The sequence below is a fragment of the Pieris rapae genome, chromosome 19 (assembly GCF_905147795.1).
Source record: "Pieris rapae chromosome 19, ilPieRapa1.1, whole genome shotgun sequence".
In the NCBI taxonomy this organism is placed as follows: Eukaryota; Metazoa; Arthropoda; class Insecta; order Lepidoptera; family Pieridae; genus Pieris; species Pieris rapae.
In genome coordinates this window covers 9,211,444-9,217,443 of record NC_059527.1, presented here as the reverse complement: position 1 = coordinate 9,217,443, position 6,000 = coordinate 9,211,444, and positions in this window count along the sequence as shown.

Below are 6,000 nucleotides of genomic sequence, written 5' to 3'. Positions count from 1 at the left end.
CATGTACGGTTTAAGCACTCGCCCGGTACCGTACAACCCTACCAAAGGCCGAGGATAAATTGAAAACTTATCCTCGAACCGGGAATCGAACCCAGTACCCCTCACCACAGCGGCCACATACAAAGACCGCTAGGCTATGAGGCCCTTTAAAAAGAATGTTGAATTACTTGACCACTTGTAATTACCACTCTCGGCCTAGAACGTATTGCTACGTTCTAAACCTACACAGTTTCCTTTCCATAGTTGCCCACTGCATACTATAGAAATTCAACCGTGCCCACCATGTACGGTTTAAGCACTCGCCCGGTACCGTACAACCCTACCAAAGGCCGAGGATAAATTGAAAACTTATCCTCGAACCGGGAATCGAACCCAGTACCCCTCACCACAGCGGCCACATACAAAGACCGCTAGGCTATGAGGCCCTTATGTTGAATTACTTGACCACTTGTAATTACCACTCTCGGCCTAGAACGTATTGCTACGTTCTAAACCTACACAGTTTCCTTTCCATAGTTGCCCACTGCATACTATAGAAATTCAACCGTGCCCACCATGTACGGTTTAAGCACTCGCCCGGTACCGTACAACCCTACCAAAGGCCGAGGATAAATTGAAAACTTATCCTCGAACCGGGAATCGAACCCAGTACCCCTCACCACAGCGGCCACATACAAAGACCGCTAGGCTATGAGGCCCTTAACCTAACCTAACCTAACCTAACCTAACCTAACCTAACCTAACCTAACCTAACCTAACCTAACCTAACCTAACCTAACCTAACCTAACCTAACCTAACCTAACCTAACCTAACCTAACCTAACCTAACCTAACCTAACCTAACCTAACCTAACCTAACCTAACCTAACCTAACCTAACCTAACCTAACCTAACCTAACCTAACCTAACCTAACCTAACCTAACCTAACCTAACCTAACCTAACCTAACCTAACCTAACCTAACCTAACCTAACCTAACCTAACCTAACCTAACCTAACCAGTCCGCGTCCAGACGCCACGAAAAACGGTCGACTCCACGTCGCTCCGCGCCTTTTCAAAGTTAAGAAAAATCTTTAAAAATAGTTCCCGCGTACTAAGTGCAGTGTGTTATACGTCAAAAGACGCGGAAAATTCCGCTCTATCGTGTAGTGCTATTTTCATTATCCCAGGTTTTCTTTTTCGATTTTTTTTCGACCAAAAACATTAAAAATTTCAGTTTTTTCGATTTTAAAAATATTATCAGTGCAGTAAAAATTCTTAAGTGAGTTCCAATAGATAGAGTGCAGTGTGGTGCGCATTTCGACCATATTTTGGTCGATAAGGACACATATTTGTGGATTTGGCAGACATTACAGTGGTAAATCTCAAATAACTTTTTATAACGATCTACAACTATATCTTTTTTATACATCAAACGATAGCCCTTGTCAAGACGCGTCGTTTGATACCAATATCGCATCAATCCGACTGAAACTGGATTTTTCAGCGGCTGAAAACTGGTTTTTCAGTCGCCAAATCGCGGCGCTTCAGTATTTTCTAACAAGACATATATAGAACGGCGCACAATTACTTCAGCTATAAGCAGACACATCTTTTTTGGAGATCGGGGCACTTACAGCCCCTGAAACCTGGAAAAAACAATATTATTGCAAATATTTTGCGTTCTAACGCCCCTGGGTTTTCGAACACTATAACAGCAGAACCGGCGTCGTCTGGCGCATCAGAAGACATCAAGATTTTCATTTTTCGCTTAATAGTTCCTGAGCTATAAGCAATTGAAACTTTTAACCCAGGGTTTCCACTGGATCCTCTTCAGATAAAAATAAAACTTTGACTTCATCGTATCCGCAACTCTTTTCTGCTCCGGAACCGATTTCTTCGCTTCTTCACCATTTATCACCAGCTCCACCAGGAGCCAAAATTCCTGGTGATCACCAGGAACTGCCTCCTCACCAGCACCATCGGGTAGACCTCGCCGCGGGCTTCTAGACGACACCAAACTCCAGCATCAGCAGTGCAGCGGTGCTGGAGTTATCCCGCGCGGAAGCACCAGGTAGGGTGGATTATCAGCCTCATCTCCAACACCAAATCCACATACACAGAAACACACCGAGCTTGGGCTCATTCAAACCGCCTCTTCAAGCCAAACAATAATATAGTAATACAGTCGTCCGCAAACCCACCTTTCAACCCCCAGGCTGAGTTTTCCCCCCCCCGCCCCTAAAATTTTTACCCCCCCTCCGCACCCCCCCGAGTCACATATCATTAGAATCGGCTGTTAAAGGCGATTCTAGTCCAATAGACCAAATCCAGTTTAGACCCCCCCCCACCCATCACGAAATAATGTTACCCCGCACCCCACCCAAAATCACAACCACCGCCTCACCATCTCCCCAAACATCCGTTACAACCGCCAGGCGGACTCTGGCTGAGATGCTGAGCCCCGCCTTCGACCGACCGATAAAACCATTACCACCAGTGTCAGACAACTTGGCTATGGCCAAAGAATATAGGGAAACTGGCCTACGCGCACTAGCCGCCTCTCGCAACTTAAAAGGCGAACTTAAAACAGCCATAACGGAGGCAATCGAGGGTCTCTTCGGGGTCGTCAGACTCGCTGAACCCGCCACCACCACCCGCCCCACCCCTCCTACCCTTAAACCCCTCACACCATCGGCCAACAACAATATCGTCAACATAAACACAGACACAAGCAAAGACACCACACAAATACAACTTCTGAACAAACTCGAGGCCCACTCTCGCTTGCTTGTGGAGAGCAGTAGAGCCCTGCAGGAGCACACTAGGGCACTAAAGGCAAGACCGCAACCGACACCCGCGGATTCACAACCTGCGGCGGCGGACTCGCAAAAGGCATATCAATCTTATGCTAAGGTCACCTCCGCTCCCAAACCTCCTGCTGGCCCCACTATTGTGGTCTCTGGCGAGGGCCTCGATACAACGGAGCAGTTGTTAAAACAAATTACCAAAACCGTAGACTTTCGACAGGGCGGATACGCCCCTACCAAGGTCTCGCCGCTATCTAAAAACAAAGTAAAGTTCGTCTTTGAAAAAGACGAACACAAAACACACTTTCTCACTAATTTACAAAAACAAAATACTATCAAATCACAAGAAGAAAAGCGGTTGGACCCGATGATTATCCTCAAAGGAATTAACAAAAACATAAACGAAACCGATTTAATAAACACAATAAAAGACCAAAACCCCACCCTAGCCGATCACACATTTAGTATCAAATTCAAAACAACAAACAGAAACTCTACACTTTATAACACTGTACTCAACACCACACCCTCTGCCTGGAAAGCGTTTGCCGACCTAGGCAGAGTCAACATCGGTATACAGAAGGTCCACAGCGGCAACTTTTCACCATTTAGGCAGTGTCAAAACTGCCTAAATTTCGGACACACTAAAAGCCGCTGCCCTGCCAACTCCCCCACCTGCGCTAAGTGCTCTGCCAACCACCTTACAGCAGAATGCAAGGCGCAAACAATAAAATGCACTAACTGCACAGAACACAACACCGTACACAAGACCAACACAGACACTCAACACCGAGCCGATTCTGAGAGCTGCCCCAAGGTTAGAGCCATGCGCGCCCGCGTTGAGGCCAAAGTCAACTATGCCTAACCACACTGTAGTTGATTATGATCTCAGCGCGCGACACTGGCTCTTGGGGAGCCTCCATATACACATATGGCCTACACACATATTCTATACAAAACAGCCATTTCAACAAATACACACAATAACACAACACACTAAACCACACATATTGCACACTTTAATACATAGATTATCCCCACATCCCTTCCTAATTAACTCATTAATCCACTGCATACACCCTCTACATACTCACTTAGATTACACAACTCTAGGCTATCATCCGCCCTACTTGCGGAACTTCATTTTTAAATTTATATTAAATTTTTACTTTATTTTAATTGTAATATATTTAAATAGTTTTTCATAATTTTAATGTCATACTTTCTTTTTCTTTTACTTTTGTATAACAAAAAATTTCATGTTTTATGTCTACTTTTAGTTTTTTACTCAAATTTTTATATTTTTATTTAACCATGGTCACGACGCTGGTGGTTGAGTGGAAGGGATTGTATCCAATAGCATGACCGACCCTCAACCAACACAACAGCGGCTATACCTCCCAGTTTTTGGAGTTTAAATTATCAAGCTCTGTGTGCATGAGCTTTTTGCACTCCGTTCTATCATAATTACGGTGCGGTTGGTGGCGGTTGAGAGGAAGAAATTGTATCAAATAGCATGACTGATACTCAGCCGCCCCAACCGAACCTACAATCACTAGCATAAGATATTAATGTGTAAGTCAATTAATTGTAATATATTTAAATAGTTTTTCATAATTTTAATGTCATACTTTTTTCTTTTACTTTTGTATTACAACAATTTTATGTTTTATGTCTACTCTTAGTTCTTTACTATTATTATTTTTTATTTTTATTTAACCATGGTCACGACGCTGGTGGTTGAGTGGAAGGGATTGTATCCAATAGCATGACCGACCCTCAACCAACACAACAGCGGCTATACCTCCTAGTTTTTGGAGTTTAAATTATCAAGCTCTGTGTGCATGAGCTTTTTGCACTCCGTTCTATCATAATTACGGTGCGGTTGGTGGCGGTTGAGAGGAAGAAATTGTATCAAATAGCATGACTGATACTCAGCCGCCCCAACCGAACCTACAATCACTAGCATAAGATATTAATGTGTAAGTCAAATTAATTGTAAGTCTATCTAATTAGTAATATTGTATTTTGTAACCTTTTTTCTTTCTAATTTGTAAATTTATGAATAACTTATTAACAAAAATGTAATTGTCTCGACGCGGACTCTAAGCAGGTGGCTCAGCGAAGGTCAATCGTATCAAATAGCGAAGCCGACCCTCAGCCACCTCACCTACCTTTATACATTTTTTTTTTTACAATAAAGATTACAACTGAAAAAATTATTCAATAGCTTAGCTTCCTCGGCCCCGGGGCGAGAGTCGCCGGGGAGGTAGGCCCACTATTAATTAGCACAAAAAAAAAAAAAAAAAAAAAAAAAAAAAAAAAAAAAAAAAAAAAAAAAAAAAAAACCTAACCTAACCTAACCTAACCTAACCTAACCTAACCTAACCTAACCTAACCTAACCTAACCTAACCTAACCTAACCTAACCTAACCTAACCTAACCTAACCTAACCTAACCTAACCTAACCTAACCTAACCTAACCTAACCTAACCTAACCTAACCTAACCTAACCTAACCTAACCTAACCTAACCTAACCTAACCTAACCTAACCTAACCTAACCTAACCTAACCTAACCTAACCTAACCTAACCTAACCTAACCTAACCTAACCTAACCTAACCTAACCTAACCTAACCTAACCTAACCTAACCTAACCTAACCTAACCTAACCTAACCTAACCTAACCTAACCTAACCTAACCTAACCTAACCTAACCTAACCTAACCTAACCTAACCTAACCTAACCTAACCTAACCTAACCTAACCTAACCTAACCTAACCTAACCTAACCTAACCTAACCTAACCTAACCTAACCTAACCTAACCTAACCTAACCTAACCTAACCTAACCTAACCTAACCTAACCTAACCTAACCTAACCTAACCTAACCTAACCTAACCTAACCTAACCTAACCTAACCTAACCTAACCTAACCTAACCTAACCTAACCTAACCTAACCTAACCTAACCTAACCTAACCTAACCTAACCTAACCTAACCTAACCTAACCTAACCTAACCTAACCTAACCTAACCTAACCTAACCTAACCTAACCTAACCTAACCTAACCTAACCTAACCTAACCTAACCTAACCTAACCTAACCTAACCTAACCTAACCTAACCTAACCTAACCTAACCTAACCTAACCTAACCTAACCTAACCTAACCTAACCTAACCTAACCTAACCTAACCTAACCTAACC